Source organism: Garra rufa, chromosome 12 (assembly GCF_049309525.1).
Source record: "Garra rufa chromosome 12, GarRuf1.0, whole genome shotgun sequence".
NCBI classification, from domain to species: Eukaryota; Metazoa; Chordata; class Actinopteri; order Cypriniformes; family Cyprinidae; genus Garra; species Garra rufa.
Window position 1 is genome coordinate 16171551 of NC_133372.1, and position 23266 is coordinate 16194816.

At 42.7% G+C, this 23266-nt stretch overlaps 1 protein-coding gene across 3 annotated transcripts in view; it reads left to right on the forward strand.

Annotated features, from left to right (window-relative positions):
• lhfpl4a (LHFPL tetraspan subfamily member 4a) overlaps positions 1 to 23266 on the forward strand; it is a 47911-nt gene that overhangs the window by 1850 nt on the left and 22795 nt on the right. The gene's annotated exons all lie outside the window — the stretch shown is intronic.

Below are 23266 nucleotides of genomic sequence, written 5' to 3' on the forward strand. Positions count from 1 at the left end.
TCTCTTCATCAGTCAAGCCATATCTGCAGGGAGCTGTTGTTTCTTGTGCCTGCAGTGCTGTGAAAACATTTTTGTACCCAATTTCTTAGTTTGTACACATATTTATTTGTGGATCTTGGTAGTGCGTGGCTGATGGTTAAACTGACACAATCGATTGATGCAGAATTGTCCAGGAACTCTCTAGAACCCTAGAGCAACATCCAAAGATCAGGCCTCTCTTGCCTTGGCAAAAGTCAGTATACATGACTCTACCATCAGAAATACATTAGGCTAAAATGGGATTCATGGTGGAAACAATTGCTCACCAAGAAAAACCAAACACTTGTCTCATGTTTGCTAAGTAGCAACTGGATGATCCTTAAGAATTCTGGAACACTTTGAACAATAGTTATGTTTAATGAAAACCAATCACTGTATTGCAAAAGAAGAACCTCACACAACAGTCGAGAATGTTGGTGGTAGTGTTATGGTTTGGTGCTGTTTTGCTACATCAGGAACTGGACACTTTGCCATTACTGAATGCACATTTGAGTCATGCAGCAAGATGATGTTTTGATGCAAAACATAGAAGCAGCGGTACTGCAGAATGGTTCAAAAACAATACAATTAAAGTTTTGGAGTGGCATAGACAAAGTCTAGATTTCAAACCTTATTAAAACATAACGTTTATGATAGAAAACCTACTGAAACAGAACTTTCAGGAAGTGTTGGCTATAATTCCTGCATGGCATTATGAAAGTGGTGTGGAACACTAATAAATAATCACAGTACAACCGCTCTGTTGACCCTAAGAGGACAAGCACTTTTTTTTTACACAAGGGCAGTGGGTTTCATATATCTTATATATTATAATATATAATATTGTTGCTTTCCTTAATGTTCTGTTCTACATTCTTTCTGTATTTCTGATGACATTCAATTAAAATAGGCAAGAATACAGAAATCAATATATATGAATTATATACACTCTGTTTACACATATGCAAAGAAAAAATGTTTTTGTAATTTTTCCCTTTTAAATTTTACAGCATCTAAAATGACTTTTGTTTTTGATTGACATTGCCAAGTCTGTGTTAAATTTAATAAAAATGTGCTGCTTGTGTTCCATTCTGGTATAGGTGTACACTTTCCATAACCCATTTAAAGTCCCACCCTACATTTTTTCTAATTTCTTACATAGCGACATAGAAATGGGTTGAATTCATTTCAAAATTTTTAATTGCTTAAAAATTCAGTGTGCTACATAAATAGGATTTCTAGCTCCTAATGAATCTGACAGAGACAATCCACAATATTCCTGTCCCAAGGGACTTTGCTACTGTTTCATAACATGTATTTCTTGCAAAAAAAAAAAAAAAGATGCTAAACTGAACATTGAATTTATTGATGTTTTATTAACAAAGTTTGGGAGGAGCATGTCAGATACTTAGCCTAATTAACACAAGAGGAGCACAATCAAGTTAACCAATGCCAACAGGTTTAAATACAGCTGACTTACCTCTTCCCATTTTGAGAGTTTATCAGCATCCCTCCACCGCCCCGTCCTCATTCCGGGGTCTTACTACACTTAGATGGGGGGTACTCTGGGTTCGGGCCGCTCCCGAGCTTGGAGCCCGTCCCCGGACAGCACGCCAAATATGCATATGCATTACTACTCCAGCTAATTATATGTAAGCGTGAACTAGTGAAACAGACATTTTTTAGACACAGAATTTAATAGACACAGAAGTGCAATTAAAATTTTCTATATTTTTTTTAAGTTGACGTACTACAGACATATCAAAATCGGTCATATCTGTCTTACTGGCAAAGGCTATTTACACTAACTATTTAGCTATTAAGCTAAATACAATTACAAAAGAAACCCATTCATTAAAAGTGGATCCCTTCCTGAACCTTCAATGACAGTTCTATTGATCAGCAAGTTAAATATTGTTAGGGTTAGAGATAGGTGTATATATAGGTATAAATGGCAATCAGTGAGGTCTAACTATAAGCATGTTTGGAAGTGACTCTTGTAAAATTGTGTCCTTAAATGTATCCAGATATTCTGATAATCCTTTTATGGTTTCAAAGATGCCCTCTTTTTGATAAAATACTATAGTATGTCTGCTGTGTAGCTGTGATGTTTTTGACAGTTTTTATAAGATGGGCTCCCCTAGCTGACTTTGGCGCCTGCCAATTTTTTTTGGCACTGTTGCTTTAGCTTGCTGTCTGGTCACTGGGGGCAACTTGAGATGTAACTTGAAAAACTTTTCATGAAACTGATAATGCTGAGTGAGAGCAGAGAGTGGGACTGCAGGAATCTGGTCTAGGATGATTTGTGAAATAGTCCTGACTGTCAAATGGGTAGCCTGGAGTACTTCTGCAGTACATTCCGTTATGTAGTCCTGGTTTTCATTTCTGTGAAGAAATTAAGTTTTATAATGTCAAGATATGCCTGCTGCTTTGCAACAGAACAGTTTTCAACATTTAGAAAGTTCTCAGGTGGTGTTCAAAGCAACTTTTGTCTTCCTTTTACCTTCACACGTTCACTGTTCCCAAATAAGCTGTTTTTTGGACCCAAAATGTTGGACCATGTGGGTTTTTTATTCCCAAGCAAATGTATTAACATTGGATGCGTGTGCTTTACATACTGGATTTATTAAATTACCTCATGCTTTTATCTTAAGCAGGTATCTGTGTCACTGTACACCTGGCAGTGATCTGCACATATATGTACATGTTTAGATTGAAAGCTTTTCTTTATAGTAACCTAACTCAACCTTTGGTCATCTCATTCAAGACTTGAGTGTGCTAGCTATCATGAAATCATCTCTGCACAGGAAATAAGTAAAAGGGCCCCGCCATGATGTGTTTAAAACATAACTTGAAAAACTGGGTGGTGCATAATGGTAAATACAGCTGCATATGTTTTAAGTCATTTAAAGTGGTTGTACATTTGTGTGGGTGGTAATAGCTATGGCTAGTCATTTTTCAAATCAGTAATGAATGATGGTGGTCAGGAATTGATGGATTTCTGTTAGAGAATGTATGTTCCTTTCAATAGGGGCTTTCGCACTGTGTAGTTGTAGCGAATTTAGCTCAAAAGGGAAATATATATAAATAATTACAATTAATTTTGATTAATTACCATTATTTATATCAGCCGCCAGTAGTAACTGTAGCGGAATTGAATCGCCATCAATTAATCTGTTCGTCTATCGAACATACAGGGTAATTTCGTATCAACCCTAAGCAATGATATTTTCTTGGCCACAGAAAAATAACATTCTTACAGTAATAATGCATTAGAGCATGTAGCTTGATCGGAAATCGTAAAGGGACATTAATTTGCAAGGCAGAATCAGAGACTCATGTAATTTGTGTACAAGAGTTTTATTAACTAACGACTAACATATAACTAATCTAAACAAATAAACATATACTCACTCATACAGGGTAGGGTATAGGAGGATGGTTAGAACAGTACAGGGAAAGGGCGTGAGGCTGAGCTGACCATCTAAAAGAACCATCAGTTTCTATTCGAAAACATAGCATATGATTGCTTTACACTAAACCTCTGTTTAGTGGAAGACACGATACTTGCATCCGAACGAGAGTCTCGTGGAGCCTCTGAAGAAGTCCCGGATGGTTCCATTTGATGGCCGAAGTTGTTCTTGACTCTGTTGAGGATAGGAGAGTCCTCTCTCCTGAGTAAGCAGTTCTAAGGAACCACTGGCTGCTCTGCAGAGATGGAGATCCAGAGACGGCCAGGAGTGAAGAGAGAGAGATGTCTGATCGTGGTCATTTTCATGATGATGGGTTCCATGGTTGAGTGAAATGAACTCCAGTGGTGTTAGTCTGACTCTGTGGGGGTCGAGAGCCGTCTTCCCCAGCTGGGGGGAGTCCACGCAGCTCTATATGTTGAGGCCCCCCCCCCCTGGGCCCGGGGCATGGGCTCAGTGGAGGCCTTCCACACAGGCTGCAATCACGATTTTTCAGAAGAGCTTGGGCGGAATGGTGTGTGAGCCCTTTTAACATCTGGGAAGATCACACCTCTAAAGGTGGACTTGACCAATGAGAGAGGCTGAATTCCAAGCGGGAGATTTGGAGATAATGTGACTCTTTGTCTGAAAGCAAGGCAATTTGCATGTCTGCCAGGATTGGGTATTCATGCAACACTACTACAGATTCTCGAAACTCTAATATGTTACATGTGTATCAACATATAATATGCATCAACTTTTAGATCATCAAAATACGAATTCAGAGATACCAAACATGACCGCGTGGTTATATTACATAATATATCTATCTATATCTATAGTAACACATGCATAAAAACATTACACCATACAAAAGACAAGGTACATAAACCATAATAATATACACGACTGGAGCATTTGTGTGTTCATTCATAGGAAGGTTTTCCTATGAATTAGGGAATAGTCCATTTCAGTAGGCCAAATGTCTTTCCTATAGTTGCTGCTTTCCTTTGGATTGTAAAACTGGTGTTATCAGATAGTTGCAATGGCAACTGAGCCCTTAAGGCCCAGTTGCCTTAATGTTGGTAGAACTGGGGGTTGTTTCTAGAACACCAACCTAAAGTCGGCTTGTTGGTTTTGAGGATAATTTGTTAAATGTAACAAATAACTATGTCTGATTGGTCCAGACACTACATAGTTTTAGGAACTTAGTTATAGGAAAAAGCCGACAGGTGGTTCCTAAAGAACTATTTTCTCCCTTTACTCGTTCCTGGTTTCCTGGCTGTTTTCCTGGTTACATTCGCACTAGCAGCAGGAACTCAGAAGCGGCCAACAACGACGTCTTTATGCACAGCATTTACAAGCGTCAACAACTGGTGAATGGAGGATGCCGTGATTAGAGCTGTTTTTGTTGTGTGTCATGGGTTTCATAATAATGGAGATGGAATTTAAATGCAACAATTTACACAATTAAAAGAGCAAAAAGTTGGGCTAAGAGACTAGACAACTTGCAGTATTACATATAATCGAGGTTGGTAAATGCCATTATCGCTATTTTCCAAGTTCATGGAGTAAATATTTTTACATGGCTTTTTAAAAATGCCGGATAGCCAGTGTTTCGTATGCATTTGGCCAATCAGCGTACACTTACGTTACTGTTAGTTCCTAGAGAACTGTTTTGGACCCTATTCTGTAGGAGCTAGTTCCTACAACTAACACCATTCCTAGTTCCTGCGGTGTGAACACTCGTAAAAGCTGGTACTTCAGCCAGTAGTTCTAGAATCTATGAAAAGGTTCCTCCGTTGTGGAAGCCCTTATTGACCGACAATACTGAGCAACTGGACTTTCTCCCACTGTCTTCTGCTGGTGAACTTGAAACCTTTTTTTTTTTTTTGCTTTGAGCCCTGGGATAGAGCAGCCATGATTAACATGCTTAACTGTTGTTTAAGTAAGCAAAGCTTTGGCGTATATCTAACATCTTTGTTAGTTTGATTCATTTAATCATTTTAGTATTATCAATCTCAGTCTTTTTGTAGCTTTTAGAAAGGTTACATGATACAACTTGTATGGTTTGAAAAAAACTGTAAGATAATAAACATTGAACATTACAACAGTGAAATTAACTCAAATGCCTTCTAAACACTAATGGCTTGTAATAACATGCCTTTAAAGTCAGCACTTCCCAAATCTGAGTACTCCCAACACTGCACATTTGTATCTCTCCCTAATAAAACACACCTCATTCAACTCATCAGCTCATTAAGTAGAAACTCCAGGGCTTTGTTCCATTTTACTTTATACACACAGTATACTCGCAAACTTCCCCAAGCAGCCATTTTGGAAATGCTTTCCACTTCATCAAATGGGCAAGGAGAGTTGATATGGATAGACCCTCAACCCCCGATTTTAATCAAGGGAAGTGAATCTACTAGGAGTGCTACAGAGATTACATAATTTTGTCATCCCCCAAGTTAACATTACCCTGGTTTCCTTGACAACAAGCCAATAGCATTTTTCCACTGGCTTTTGGATTCTTCCAGAAATAAACTAAAGTTTATGATTCTTACACATTTTGTTTATCAAGATAATCTTCACTAAGGAATACAGTTGTGAATTTTGAAGCATAAAAACAATAAAAAAAAGCTAAAGTTATGATTGCACAACTTCACCACCACTAAGCTTCCAACAAATCTTTTAATCTTAGAATAGTAAAAGCGGGCTAATTGTAGATGAGTTCTGTAGTCCCATTTAGTCACTTGTTTGCATCACTGAAACATTATTTGCCTGTTTAACACTGTAAATCTGCTTTGGCACAATCTGTATTATATAAAGCGCTAATCGTATTAACATTCCACTTTAAACAGTAAATTCAGTATATCTTCTTTTTTTGTACACTATTAATGAATAAAAAAATCAACAAAGTCTTTTTATTAAATACAAATGTAATCTGTATTTTGAGACTATTCTCTATCAGATGAATACCCATATTAATCAGCTCTATAAAAACTACTGCTTCCAAAGGCCATGCCTTAATATCTAATACCCTCGAAGCATAGGTGAGCGTGTCCTTTGGCTCTCTTTCCAATGACCTGTTCTCTATAGAGAAAGAAGGTCGTTTAGAGATTCTTTTATCTTTCATTTAGCAGGCAAAGCCAAGTCAACGCTGCCTAACAAGCTTGAACAAGCTCAGGATGCCAGCACAGTCCATGACCTCTTTGTTTGTAACTTGACTGGCCCAATTGATGCCAAGAAAGCATTCTCTGATGATGAGCCATCAAACTGAATGATTCCCTCCATGTCTGTGTGAAATCACTTGAACCATGCTGAGCAGCTTAGGTGGGCATGGACAGGCCATCTTGACTAACAAGTTCTCACACCTTTATCAGGTCTATGAATGTGATGTATAGTGGCTGTTTCTGTTCTCTTCATTTCTCCGAAAGCTGTCACAGGGAAAATATTATTTATTGTTAAGCGCTCTGATCTGAAACCACACTCTGACTGACCCAGTGATGTTAATCAGAGATATCCCATGATAGTTATCACAATCACTGTGATCCCCTTTGTTTTTATACAGGGTGACAATGTTACAGTCCTTCATGTCTCAGTATACTGTTCTTTCCTCCCAGCATTTGCAGAGTAGTTTGCTCAGGTGACTCTATAATATACCTTTAGCACACATTACAACCTCTTGGGGGATTCCATCTAGTCCTAGGGCTTTCTTAGAGGGAAGACTATCAGTGTCTTTGCACAGCTCTTCTGTGGTAGGCAAACTGTCAGGTCCTCCATAATAGGCATGTAATAGTGTGTAACAGCTTGTAACAAAATCAAAGCCACATATGTTTCCAGCATCTGTAGCTACCTAGATTTGCTCACAGAACTTCTTTCAGAAGTCATTTTTATAATAGCATACAGTTTTTGTTACCTTCTACCTTCTGCCTGTATTGTTGACTGTGATGGGTGAAGTTTATATGTGACCCTGGACCACAAAACCAGTCATAAGGTTAAATTTTACAAAACTGAGATATATACATCATATGAAAGCAATAAATAAGCTTTTTATTGATGTATGGTTTGTTAGGATAGGACGATATTTGGCCGAGATACATCTATTTGAAAATCTGAAATCTAAGGGTGCAAAAAAATCAAAATACTGAGAAAATCACCTTTACAGTTGTCCAAATTAAGTTCTTAGCAATGCATATTACTAATCAAAAATTACATTTTGATAGGTTTACAGTAGGAATTTTACAAAAAATCTTCATGGAACATGATCTTTACTTAATTTCCTAATGATTTTTGACATAAAAGAAAAATCAATAATTTTGACCCATACAATGTATTTTTGGCTATTGCTACAAATATACCCCAGCGACTTAAGACTGGTTTTGTGGTACAGGGTCACATATTTCAATAGTGCTGCATGCATTTTTGTCTTAGTTGGCCTCAAACTAATCTTGTGTGCCCCTGCTTCTTGCCGGAAGATTTTAATGGCTGTGTTTAGTGTTCCTAAGACAGTTGCAATTTTGCTGGGGTAACCTTTATAAAAGCTTCCTATAGAGATTTGACAAATGCCTCTGACTTCCCTGAATGAGGAACCTTACTGGTATCAATGTATGGTTCTCCAGATTGCTTGGTATTACAGTCTGAGCTTTGACAGCAGCAGCACCTTGCAGCGATCAGGTCCAGGAAAGGAAACTTTGTGCTTGAGTTTGTTGCACATTTCATGGAGTATACCAAGCTCAAAAACATGTGTGTTTCTGTTACCTTTTCCATGCCCAAAGCATCACCACATAACAAAAACAATCCATGTGGACTTCGCACACAGACAATACAGTATTAGTTGGAGGGAGGGCCATGGCCTTGAAAGTGAAACAGATTCCTGCTCCAGAGCAAATGGAGACCTGGAGAGAGATGTAGGAACTGGAGATTCAGGTTGAGCAAATGTAATGGAGGACCATGGCAGAGCTGGAGGAACTGGAACCCAAGGTGAAGGTGGAAATAGAGGAACTAGAGAGCCAAGGCAGATTAGAAGGTTGGAGCCAGAGGATCAACAGACAAGGGATCCAGAAAGACTGGAGGAACACAGTGGAGTTGAGGTTTTTGAAGACCAAGGTAGAACCAGAGCCAATGGATCCGAAGGCCACAGTGGAGCTAAAGGGATTCAGGGTGTTTTTGTAGGATAACAAGTAGATGACGGTGAGCAAGAAAGAAAGGCATAATTTTATCCTACTGTGTATGTTTGCAAATGTTTACTTCTTACATTATCAGTTCACAATGCATCTAGAGGGGGTGGAATGTAGTGTATCCCAATCAAATATTTTTTACATTTTCTAAAGTGGGTGTTCGTGGTGCTTCTGATCAGGGTTTTGTTATAAGATTACTAAGGTGAAAGTTACCATTTGTTTGTAGTGCATTGCTGTTTTGGTGCTATGCATGTTCCCCCAATGACTTGTTCAAATCTGTACATGTTTGCCAGGAAGGACTTTTCTAGGCACAGTATTATAGTTTATGTGGTGTACATTGTAACAGAATATGTATGCTGTTGCTTCATAACTTTGCAGTTACGCATTAATCTGATAATACCTGCAGTTCCCTACAACAAACATTTTTACCAGTAGGCTATACAGTCTCAAGCAATATACCAAGCACACCTGAGGTAGGATTAGAAATATGCAGTTCAATAGCTGTTTAACAGAGGCTTATTGTAAAATGACATGTACATTTTTAATGCTACTAAATCTGTTTGGTTAGGTGCCTGTAGTCTAACGCTAATTTCTGATTTTTCAAATTATAAGACTGATCTATTCTTAAATTTTAAGGGACTCATGTTATGCAGTGTGCACAATATTATCTGGACATTAATTATTGTCATTTTTATTGTCAATTAGTGTCATAAGATACTAATTATTGTCATTATCTCTGCATATAACCATTTTACAGTTGGTCTGTACTGTCAAGCAAATATGTACATATACAACTACTCTCACAGTGGTTATAGAAGGACATTCTGGTGTCATGCTGACGTTAAGGTAATTATTTGTTGGTAGTGATGTAGATACACCTGATCTAAATCTAGGTTTCAGATTTAATTTCTTACAAAATGACAACATGAACAGTCAGTTGGTTTAGAGTAGGTTTAGAGTTTTTAATACAAAGTAGGAAGAGCTCTGGGATATATCAATCAGTGGTATTTTTTAGAACCAAATTTGAATGATATTATGGTGAGGTAGTTGGTAGTAAAACGTGCCAAATCAATTGTGTGGATCATTCCACTGTGGTGATCCCTAATGGGAGCAGGCTGAATGAGAGAGAGCTGGCTCAACTATCTTGTTTTGCTCATAGTTTTACATTTTTGTGATTGGCAGACATTGAATTTTTATACAAGGTATATATTTTATCAGTTCATAAATTGACTGGGAATGTAACCTGTGATTTGCAAGCACAATGCTCTATTTCTTTGTTTCATAGAGTACTATATTTTGAATGCAAATTAAAAAGTAGCATTGATAGTTACATCTAATCCAATGTTACTTGAAATGATTTTTTCCACATAACACAAAAAAGTTATGCTAAAGCTGCTTTTACACTTATTCATATGCAATGCATAGTGATCAGTCACTTTCAGAAAATACAAATTATTTTTTTTATTTTTATACACAGTTTGAACAACTGATGAAAATCTTTCATCTAAGACTCTTAAAACTTTACAAAGTAAAATATTAGTAAAATAACATGTTTTCACAGAAATGTCTCACTGAATTATTTAGCGATTTGGTGTTAAGAATTGCCTGTGGAGTTCATTCAACATTTGATCAAAAACAAGACACAAGATAGCTGCCCTAAAACTTTTCAGACCCTTTCTCAGATCTTTTTTAGACCCTACACACTCTAAATAGAACACATATACTTGTATAGCCCAATTTTTGTTGTCCTTTTGGGACAGTCTGGGTTGCAATATTGCATTGTTATGTGCAATACTGCAACTGTACCTTCCAAAGATCATTAAAGAAAGATTTTTCTAAAGTGCTGTGTTGTCTGAATTAGAGTTTTCACTATATCCACTACTGGTTTCCCAAGGTCAAGAAGAGGAGAATAAGTAGCACATACTTTCTTTACCTGCTTGAGAGGAAATAACTGTCCATATCAACACTTGCTTATCATTTCCACACCGATCTCATTTACCACATACAAACTCATAATATAATGTTTTCCTAACAAAGTTCATGAGGATTATGTTCAGATAGTCAACTAAATCACCACTGTTGGAGAACGTTCAGAAACTCAACCTAATTGATAGTAAATATATATAAAGCCAACTTACCTCTGTCTTACCTCAACAGTATTCTGGAATCTGTCCTCCACCCCAGCTCCTCACCGATAATATTTCTCACCTGAGATGATCCTGCCTCTGTTCTTGACTTTTTCATGTTTCGTCTTGATATGCTATAATATTATAATATTAATGTCCTGCTAATTTCCTTCTGTTACCTGATGTTGCTTCACAGAATGAGGCAGAAATTATATTATTTTATAGTATTTTATACAGTGATAAAGGCTATGTCGATTGGCTTTGCATTATAAATTTTTATTATCCTTATGAAAATACCTAAGATGGCTTGATGAACAGATAAATCATATACTGTCCCAACACTACAAAAATGTCTCTGTCTGCATTTTATTCAACTGCAGCTATAGCTGGATGTCTTTGTCCATATTAGGGATTTCCTGGAACCTCATAAGTTTTATTACTCCTATGATTCGATTACACCCTCCGGCATCGAGTATAAATAAAACATAAATTACATCGGAGAGTTTAGCACTCCATAATACTCACATCACCCCATTTTGGGAAAAAATAAATAAATACTGCTGGAAGAAATTTGGGGTAAAAATACAATAATCCATAAGTTTTTATCTAGTGAGCACACTTAGACTAAAAGCCCAGGAAAAATAATAATAAAAGTTATATAATATTATTTATAATAATAAATGAGGATATAATAAAACATAGAAAATAATTAACAGGTTAATGTAACTAGGGATGCACCGATCCGTATCGGCCGATCACTTGCGCGTTTTGTCAGTAAAGCCGGTTCTGTAATCAGCGGTAAATGCCATCAGGTGCGTGATTTCACGTTGAGCCGTATATACTACACACAGCCGTTGTTCACTGACGAGCTGCGCACATTCACACTGATAATGAACATTGATTTGCGCAGCTCGTCGGTAAACAGCGGCTGTGTGTAGTATATACGACTCAACGTGAAATCACGCACCTGATGGCATTTACCGCTGATTACAGAACCGGCTTTACTGACAAAACGCGCAAGCATTATCGGCCGATTCGGATCGGTGCATCCCTAAATGTAACATTTCCTGTTTCAAGACTAGCAAAATAATTGCAACTTACTCTGTGCATAGTGGCCAAATCTTCAAGATAATGGAGGTGAAGGTGGGTAAACAGATTGGTGGTATTGCTCCCTTTTGTGCTCACTGTTGACCGGCAAGTCTGTCACGGATTGGCCAGGTTCTTCCACGTCAATCACGCCACGTTCACCATCACCTGAGTTCTAATCAGCCACACCTGCACCAAATCACCTTCAGCACCTTCATAAGCACACCACACATGCCAGTCATTGTCCGGGCTCGTTTCCACGAAGCGGACTGTAGCGCAAGCTTCCTAAAGCAAACGCTATCCTCAGCTAAGACCATTATCTACGATTCCTACTCTAAGATACTTACCTGTCGCTACTCACCTATATCTCGTCTCTTCCAGTTGTCTTCCAGTTCCAGTCGTCAAGGGTGATCGAGCCGTAAGCCTCATCCATTCCTCCAGCGTGTGTGTGTGTGCCATAAGCCGTCCTGCACATCGCCAGCGTTCCTGCAAAGGAGTATTCATCTTTAGTCCTCTCCAGTCAACGCATCCAGCAAATCATTCAGTGAAAGCTTCTACTCACCTGATTCACCTCTCCAAGTCTCACTTCCTGCACTGCTGTTTAAATAAACTCACTTACCTGTATTCCTCTTGTTGTCCATCTGCTTCCATAACAGAAGCCCGGACCGATACAGTTGACAGCATGAGTGCACACGATCCATTCCAGGAGTTGGTGGATTCTCTACGGAAAGTATTAACCGCTGCTCATGTCACCACACCTTCTGCACCTCCGGCACCATCACCACTGAGCACTTCTTCGGCTACTGGAGTTTCCAGTCCCATGGCTCGACCGGCGCCCTACTCTGGCGGGGCAGAGGAGTGCAGTGGATTTCTACTACATTGCTGCTCATTCCACAGATCAATCTAAGATCGCCTTCATTGTCTCCCTCCTCACAGGACCCGCTCTTCAATGGGCAGATACCATCCTGACTCAAGCCAGACCGGCCACTCGTTCTCTCCAATCATTCATCTCCCACTTCAAAGAAGTTTTCGGCTATTCAGATGGTGGTATCTCGGCCAGCGAACAGCTCTACCATCTCTCGCAAGGTACGATGACAACACAAGAATATGCACTTCGTTTTCGCACTCTAGCGGCCGCGAGTGGATGGAACGAGCGGTCATTACTCACAACGTACCGGCTGGGTCTTGAGCCGTCACTGCGTCACCAACTAGCTGCGTTGGACGACACTATGGGTCTAGAGAAGTTTATTCAACAGTCACTCAGATGTTCTGACCGGTTGAAAACCTATCAATCCCACTCTGAGACAAAGAATAATGCACTCCTCCCTCCATCAGTACCCACCAACCCTCCAGAACCAGAACCGATGATCTTGGAATCTGGTAGACTGTCCGCCGCTGAACGACAGAGGAGGCTGGCCCGGGGTCTTTGTTTGTATTGTGGAGCCGGTGGACACACTCGTCTGAGCTGTCCACTTCGCCCCATCAGAGCTGCGGTGAGTGTCATTCGGTCGGATGAAGAAAGTATGAACCCCCTCACGATCTATGTACAGTTAACCACACCTCATTTCTCTGTTTCAGACCCCGCGCTTATCGACTCCAGGTCAGCAGGAAATTTCATCTCGGGGGCCCTCTGTCGTCAGCTCCAGCTCCACACCAAGGCCTCGGCTAACGTCTACCAGATCCAACCCATAACCAACACCTTCTCTGTACGACCACATATCCAACGTAAATGCGAACCCATCCAACTTCAAGTCGGAGTACTCCACAAAGAGGAAATTCAGCTACTGGTTCTGGAGGGTGCTCACATGGACATCATTCTAGGGCGCCCGTGGCTGGTGAAGCATGATCCCATCATCTCTTGGGGCTCTGGCGAAGTGATGCGATGGGGGAAGAAATGTTCATCCGAGTGTTTTCCAGACCTTCCTTGTCCCATTCCGAGTCCAGTACCTGTCTATGTCACTGCCATCGAAAGCCCTATGGAAAAGAGATCTACTAGCATCCCTGAAATCTACTCCGAGTTCCAAGACATCTTCTGCCCCAAGAGAGCTTCCCAGCTACCTCCTCATCGGCCATGGGACTGCGCGATTGACCTGATTCCCAACGCACCTTTGCCCAGAGGTAAGATCTACCCGTTGTCGCTTCCGGAGACTAAGGCCATGGAGGAGTACATTCAGGAGGCCCTCAACCTGGGTTACATCCGCCATTCTACTTCACCTGCCGCATCAAGTTTCTTCTTTGTGGCCAAGAAGGATGGAGGGCTGCGGCCTTGCATTGATTACCGTATTCTCAACCAAAGCACCATCCCCTTCAAGTATCCTCTTCCTCTCGTCCCTGCGGCCCTAGAACAACTCCGGACTGCCACCATCTTCACTAAGCTGGACCTCCGCAGCGCCTACAACCTGGTGCGAATACAGAGGGGGGACGAATGGAAGACCGCTTTTGTGACCCCTACTGGCCACTATGAGTACTTAGTAATGCCATACGGTTTAGTCAACGCCCCCTCCGTATTTCAAAACTTCATTCATGAAGTCCTCCGGGAGTTCCTCCATCAGTCGGTGATCGTCTACATAGACGATATCTTGATCTACTCCAGGAGTGAGAGGGAACATCGTCGCCACGTTGCGGAGGTCCTTCACAAACTCAGACAGCACCACCTCTTCCTCAAAGCCAAAAAATTCTCCTTTCATCTCCAGTCTGTCCACTTCCTTGGTTACATCATCGACCAACATGGGGTCCGCATGGACGAGGGGAAGGTATCTGCTGTTACAGCCTGGCCAACTCCCACTTCCATCAAGGAACTTCAGAGATTCCTCGGATTTGCTAACTTCTATCGCCGGTTCATCCACAAATACAGCATCATCACCGCTCCACTCACTAACCTCCTTAAAGGAAAACCCAAAACTCTCCTCTGGTCCCCTGAAGCCGCCGCAGCCTTCCAATCCTTAAAGTCTGCCTTCACCCAAGCACCCCTACTTACCCATCCAGATCCGGAACTTCCATTCGTTGTCGAGGTGGATGCTTCCACATCTGGAGTCGGAGCCGTCCTATCATAACATCATGGAAAACCCATGAAACTCCATCCATGTGCCTACTTCTCCCGGAAGCTCAGCCCAGCGGAGAGGAATTATGACATCGGGAACCGGGAACTCCTGGCCATTGAACTCGCCTTGGAGGAGTGGCAGCATTGGTTGGAGGGTGCTAATCATCCATTCCAGGTCCTAACTGATCACAAAAACCTACAATATCTCTGAGTAGCAAAACGGCTCTGCCCCCGTCAAGCAAGGTGGTCCTTGTTCTTCTCCAGATTCCAGTTCACTATTTCCTATCGTCCTGGTCCAAAGAACGTCCGTGCTGATGCCCTGTCCCGGTTATATGACTCACAGGAAACCCAAGAGACCACTTCCACGATACTCCCTGAAGAAATCATCGTCAGTCCCATCGAATGGGCAGCTCCTCCAGCCGTCGCCACTCCAGTACCCCGACCTCCGCCGGGCTGTCCTCCAGATCGCCAATACATCCCCAGGATCCAACGGGTAGATCTCATCCACTCCACCCATACCTCTCCGGGCACCGGACACCCAGGGGCCAACGAAACTCTCTCGTTGCTAGCCAAACGCTTCTGGTGGCCGGACATGGCAAGGAATGCGAGACGGTACGTCCAAGGCTGTAAGGAGTGTGCTACATCTAAAAGTCCCAGACACCTACCCACCGGGAAGCTCCATCCCTTGCCAATTCCTAACCGCCCCTGGTCACACCTAGGAGTTGACTTTATGACGGATCCACCACCATCAGAGGGTAATACCTGTATTCTCGTCATCGTGGATCACTTCTCCAAATTCTGCAGACTGCTGCCCTTGAAAGGTCTCCCTACCGCATTCGAAACTGCAGAGCTCCTCTTCAATAATGTCTTCAGGTACTTCGGCATCCCCGAAGACGTAGTATCCGACAGGGGACCCCAATTTATATCAAGGGTCTGGAAAGCGTTCTTTAGGCTCCTAGGTGTGGCCGTCAGCCTCTCCTCTGGCTACCATCCGCAGACCAACGGCCAGACGGAGAGGAAGATCCAGGAAGTGGGGCGGTTTCTCAGGACCTTCTGTCACGCTCACCAGAACTCCTGGAACCAGTTTCTGGGCTGGGCGGAATACGTCCAAAATTCACTGCGGCAAGCTACCACCGGCCTCACACCATTCCAGTGCGTCCTAGGATACCAGCCTCCATTGTTTCCCTGGAATGGTGAACCATCTGAGGTGCCCGCAGTGGATTACTGGTTCCAGGAGAGCGAGAGAGTCTGGGACGAAGCTCACCATCATCTCCAGAGGGCAGTTCGCAGATTCAAGTCAATGGCGGATAGAAGAAGGATTCCGTCCCCGGTCTATGCTCCCGGAGATAAGGTTTGGCTCTCCACCCGAGACATTCGTCTGCGACTGCCCTCCAAAAAACTTAGTCCCAGGTTTGTTGGTCCCTTCACAATCTTGGAACAGGTCAATCCCGTCACTTACAAACTCCAGTTACCCCCACAGTACAGGATCCATTCCACATTCCATGTCTCTCTGTTAAAACCCTGGCACCCACCTCTTGTTTCTCCCACAGAACCTGGCCAAGAAGAGGAACCCCCTCCCCCGTTACTCCTAGAGGAAGGATCTGTCTACACGGTTCGAGAGATTCTGCAGTCCCGACGTCGTGGTGGTCACCTGGAGTACCTAGTGGACTGGGAAGGCTACGGTCCAGAGGAAAGATCATGGGTGCCTAGAGACGACATCCTTGACCCAGCCCTATTGGAGGATTTCCATTCGAACCATCCTGAGCAACCGGCACCCCGAGGAAGAGGCAGGCCACCACGGCGCCGGAGGTGTAGGCCCTCGGGAGCGGGCCCTGGGGAGGGGGGTAATGTCACGGATTGGCCAGGTTCTTCCACATCAATCACGCCACTTTCACCATCACCTGAGTTCTAATCAGCCACACCTGCACCAAATCACCTTCAGCACCTTCATAAGCACACCACACACGCCAGTCATTGTCCGGGCTCGTTTCCACGAAGCAGACTGTAGCGCAAGCTTCCTAAAGCAAACTCTATCCTCAGCTAAGACCATTATCTACGATTCCTACTCTAAGATACTTACCTGTCGCTACTCACCTATATCTCGTCTCTTCCAGTTGTCTTCCAGTTGTCTTCCAGTTCCAGTCGTCAAGGGTGATTGAGCCGTAAGCCTCATCCATTCCTCCAGCGTGTGTGTGTGTGTGTGTGCCATAAACCGTCCTGCACATCGCCAGCGTTCCTGCAAAGGAGTATTCATCTTTTGTCCTCTCCAGTCAACGCATCCAGCAAATCATTCAGTGAAAGCTTCTACTCACCTGATTCACCTCTCCAAGTCTCACTTCCTGCACTGCTGTTTAAATAAACTCACTTACCTGTATTCCTCTTGTTGTCCGTCTGCTTCCATAACAAAGTCCTGCATACTTGGGTGATTTCATCTTGTAGTGTGTATCTTGTATCTTGTCTGTCATACCTGTGGCTGCTTTCCACTCACAACTGCATAATGGCATGGATAAGACTGTGGCATTCACATCAGAGCACTAGTCAAGAAAAACTCCATCAGCAAAAGTATTTAGTTACAGAGAGAAAAGCCTTGGCATGCATGTGGGCTTATAAATTATACCATATTTTTCCTGTATGACCTTAGTTTCACTTGAGGATGGACCACCTTGCTGAACATCATTGAATTTACACCACAGCCATTAGGCCACTGACCTCTATGCCTTTAGTGTTGGTCAGACAGACTGCATCAGTATAATTTTCAATTATAGTTTGCACCTGGCAAGGACAAAGCAAGAACTTTCTTTCCAAGTGTTACATGTACTGTCTAGTTGAGGGAACTGCCTGATGCAGCCATGCAGTAATTCTAACATCTTGCTCTCACTAAGCTTTCAGCTCTTCTATTTCAAAATATTAACAATAGCCTTTAAAATATAATATTTAGATGAATTTCTGTTGTGGGTTAGCACTAGGTCTCTTTGGGTGTTGTAAATTAGCTGCATTAGAAATGGTTTGTGGTTGCTATTTGCCCCCGCAGTGTGCCCAGTCACAGACCGATTGTGACCGATTACATTTGTCAGCAGAGTTTGGCATCTTATATTCAAAAGGCCTGGACACACCAAGCTGATAGTCGTTGAGAGCCTTGTCACACTAGTTTTTTGGTGTGTTCCACCAATTTTGGGTTTATACTGGTGGCGGTTTGCTGTTTGCAGTTCTGCGTTGAGGCTGTCAGTAAGAATGAGAACTCTTGATTGTGATGAAAACAAGCCATAAAGACAGCCCACATAGAAGGCTGTTTTAATATTATTTTATATTATTTATATATTATATATTGTTATATTATTTTACCCAAGCATGTTAATATATATTTTATATGTGTCACTTAAATTGAAGTAAGTTATCGACATAACTGCTGCTTTGTTTACATTTCATATGTGTGTATATCTCATGTATCCTTGTTTCGGTTTCTTTTTGAATGACAAACATTCATATACAGTGGGGCAATAAGTATTTAAAACACTGTCGATTTTTCAAGTTTTCCCACTTACAAAGAATGGAGAGATTTGTAATTTTCATCATAGGTACACCTCAACTGTGAGAGACAGAATTAAAAAAAATCACATCACATTGATGATTTTTAAATAATTGATTTCCATTTTATTGTATGAAATAATAAGTATTTGATCATCTACCAACCAGCAAGAATTCTGCCTCTCACAGCATCGTAAGCCTAAGAAGTTCGTAAAAATGATCGTACGACTGATCTTAATATTACGGTCTGTTTCCCAAAAACATCGTAACTTAAGTAGCACTTTAAAATCTTCGTAGATCTACGAGTGCTCTGGAGTAATCGTAAAGCCTTAAGTGCATCGTAAGGAGACAGAGTTATGAGGGCACCTGCTGGACATCCGGCAAATTGCACCTAAAATGTACTTCTCTTCAAAGTAATTTTTCCTTTTAATTGTACGTATATTTTTATTCATTTCTATTTTCTACTCATTACACAATTCAATATAAAATAATACAGAAATAAAATAAAATGACAATAAATGTTAGAATGAAAAAAAAAATTAAAAATTAAAATTACCAAATTAAAAATTTAAGTTTTTCAGGCTGTGATAATATTCACATGTTGCACACTGATTGTCATCTATTTCACTAATTGCAAAAGGCCCCACTTGAAAAAACTGAATCGCTGATTTTAGAAATTGCATTAATTACCTCTTCCCTGAATTTATTCTCTTGTTAGGTTCATAATGGTCAAAGGTTGTCCTTTTATAAATGTATATGGAGAGTACATTTATATAAAACAGTGCTGATAAAGAATGTGCACATTAAACATTTTTCTGCACATATAAGGATAGGCTAATAGAAAGGCCCTAATACTATATTGCCACACACACCCTCAAGACTCAAGCTGTAGTAAAATATATAATCCTCTTTTCACAGACAAGGCTTAAGCCTAGTCCAGACTAAAATGCAAGTCTGAGCTTTTTCAAGTAAAGGACACCTGCACTGACCGATCTTAAAATATATCAGTCCCTTTGTTTCATCTCAAGATGGACACCAGTAATGTTTTTTTCTAAAGCACATTTATAAAAAAAATACTTAAATCTAATTGAACTAGATTTCAAGTTTCTGTCAATAGGAGGTGAACCTGATTGCTCTTGCAAACATGATGTTTTTGTAGCTCCACCTCCTCTAAAATAATATTAATTTCCTCTTTTTGAAAAATGTCTTTTCTTTGTTTTTTGGTTTCAGCCATTTTGCTAGTGTCTCCACCCCTAGGTATGTGCTTATTTAAATTTTTGTCCTATTAGCAAATGCACATCAGGTGAAGATAATTAGGCTAAACTTTTCAAAAATAAATGTAAGAGCTTATTTATTTATTTACTTTTTTTATGTGAGATAAGCAATTGTTGATAAAGAAATTGATAAATAATTCTACTTAAATAATTAAGGTTTCATATAAATATCGAAAATGATGCTGATGTCATTTCCGGCGAGGACTGTTAGAATTTGTTTTATGCGAGATTGGAGCAAGACAGTGTTTTTACAGTACTGTCACCAACGCGGTCTCTGTGGCTCCCTCTGACCGCCGCCAGCGGGAAACCTCCCCGGAATATTAAACTACATTTCCCATGACCCCGTACCTGAGACTCACGCCTGTGTTTCCGGTTCACCGGTTCACTTCCCTTTGGCGGCCATTTATAGACTCGCTTCGCGGGGAGTTCCTCGCGAAGTTTTGCTAGTCTTACTACAATCCTAAGCGTTTATTCCATTGCATTGATTCTTGTTGCCGACTGGACTGTTATTTCTCCCTGTGATTGCTTGCTTGTTTCCCTCGACCTCTGCCTGGATTTGACTACGCTATTTGGATTATCTGCATTGCTCTGTTTACTGGTGATAGACCTTGCTTGTTTGACTACGCTAATAAAGTTGTTTGCACATGGATCCTCTGCCTCCGCCTCAGTCCATGGAGGGCTTACAGAAAACTTCGCCGCCTTTGGATCCAGCAACAACTTCGACTCTCGATGGCGCTACAGCCGAGGCGGCCACGAGGCAACAGCTCACCACGGAGCTATCAGCTCAGGCCACGGCTCTCCGTAACCAGCAGCAACAACTGGATCGCCTAACGGAGGTCACCAGCCAGCTGGTAAGAGCTCTTCAAGGGCTTCAAATGACGGCGCCGCCCGCCACATCTCCTCCTGTTCCACCACCGCCTGTTATACCACCTGTGTCGGCCAGCCCACGGCTGGCGTTTCCTGAGAAGTTTGATGGCAATCCGTCTAAATGCAAGGGTTTCCTTCTACAATGCTCGTTGTTTACCAGCCAACAACCGCATCTGTATCCCACTGATGAAGGAAAGATCGCATTTGTTTGTTCCCTACTCTCAGGAAGGGCCTTGGACTGGGCCACGGCAGTATGGCGGCTGGATCGGCCTACCTTTCCCTCCTTCTCCGACTTTCTACAGAGGTTTAGGGATGTGTTTCAGCCCAGTCAGGAGAGTGGTGATGCAGGAGAGCAAATCATGGTGCTGCGTCAGGGAAGGAGGACCGCGGCGGATTATGCTTTGACTTTCCGCACCCTTGCAGCTCAGAGTGGATGGGATGAAGGACCGCTTAAGCTCCACTACCGCCGAGGCCTTCAGTCTGATCTTCAAGTAGAGCTAGCCTGTCGGGATGAAAACATCAATTTGGAGCAGTACATTGATCTCTCCATCCGGGTGGATAACATCATGAGAGCACGTAAGCCAGCTCGTTCATTCACCTCCACACCGCTCACGACGCACCCCACTGAGGCCGCCCCCGAACCCATGCAACTTGGGGCCACCAAACTCACTTTGGAGGAAAGGGAGAGACGATTCAGGGGGAACCTGTGTCTATACTGTGGACTGTCTGGACACATTCGGGCTAACTGCCCCACTCGTCCACCACGCCAATTCACCTCGGTGAGTAATTCAACCACCTCAACCAGTTGCTGTCACATTCCCATCAGACTGAGTTATTTGAACTGTATCATTGAAACGTCTGCTTTGGTTGACTCTGGTGCGGCTGGTAACTTCATAGACTCTGAATTTGTTACCGCTAATCACCTACCCACTCTCTCTTGTGCTTCACATGTGTCAGTGGCCGCCGTCGACGGGCGACCACTAGGATCTGGCCGGATAATGCACACCACCAAGGACATCACCCTATCCGTTGACCCAGGACATCAGGAGACGATCCGCTTCTTCGTCATTGCATCACCTCAATCACCCGTCATTCTCGGATATCCTTGGCTGAACCAACACGGACCTACCATCGCCTGGGCCGAACGCACCATCACAAGCTGGTCACCTCACTGCCAGCATCGCTGCCTCCAAGTCACCATCCAACCCGCTACCAATCAGGATGACCAACCACGACTCTCCTCCATCCCATCCGAATATCAGGACCTGCTGAAGGCCTTCAGCCGCACCGAGTCTACCCAGTTACCGCCCCATCGCCCAGGAGACTGTGCTGTAGACCTCATCCCTGGAGCTTCTCCCCCCCGGGGTCGAATCTTCCCCTTGTCACAGGCAGAGTCCCAGGCCATGAACTTATACATCCAGGAGGAGTTGGCCAAGGGCTTCATCGTACCATCCACATCTCCAGCTTCAGCGGGCTTCTTCTTCGTCAAAAAGAAGGATGGGGGCCTGCGTCCCTGCATCGATTATCGTGGACTCAATGAGGTGACCATTAAATTCCGCTACCCCCTTCCTCTTGTCCCATCCGCTCTGGAACAACTACGCTCTGCCAAGGTCTTCACAAAACTGGACTTACGTTCGGCCTACAACCTCATCAGAATCAGAGCAGGTGACGAGTGGAAGACGGCCTTCTCCACGACATCGGGGCACTATGAATATAGGGTTATGCCCTTCGGCCTGGCCAACAGTCCCTCGTGTTTCCAAGCATTCATCAACGAGGTCTTTAGGGACATGCTAAACCGGTGGGTCATTGTCTACATTGACGACATACTCATCTATTCAGATACCCTCAACCAACATGTTCAACACGTTCGGGCAGTACTGCAACGGCTCATCTCCCATCAGCTGTACGCCAAGGAGGAGAAATGTGAATTCCACGTAAGCAAGATCTCCTTCCTTGGGTACATCATCAGCTCGGAAGGAGTCGCCATGGATGAGAGGAAGGTGAGCGCAGTACTCAGGTGGCCACGCCCCAACACTTTGAAAGAACTCCAACGATTCCTCGGATTCGCCAACTTCTACCGCAGATTCATTCGGCTCTTCAGTACCGTGGCAGGTCCCCTCACTGCCATGGTAAAGAAAGGAACCACCCGTCTCTCCTGGTCTGAGTCTGCTCTACAGGCCTTTGAAGATCTCCGTCAGAGATTCACCACGGCTCCAATTCTTCACCACCCAGATCCTGACAAGCCTTTCGTAGTAGAGGTGGATGCCTCTAGCTCTGGGGTCGGAGCAGTACTATCCCAACGGCAGGGAGAACCACCCAAACTGTTCCCCTGCGCCTACTACTCACACAAACTCACACCCCCTGAGAGGAACTACGACGTGGGTAACCGTGAACTGTTAGCCATCAAGCTGGCTTTGGAGGAATGGCGCCACTGGCTGGAGGGCGCTAAACATCCCTTCACAGTGCTCACGGACCACAAAAACCTAGAATACCTACGTACCGCCAAGGTTCTAAATCATCGTCAGGCTAGATGGGCGTTATTCTTCACCCGTTTCCAATTCCAAGTTTCCTATCGCCCAGGCACCCAAAACACTAAGGCAGACGCTCTATCACGTATACACGAACAAGTTCAACAGCATGCCGCCACTGAACCCATTCTACCCACCATGGTCATGGTAGCATCAGTATCATGGGACAT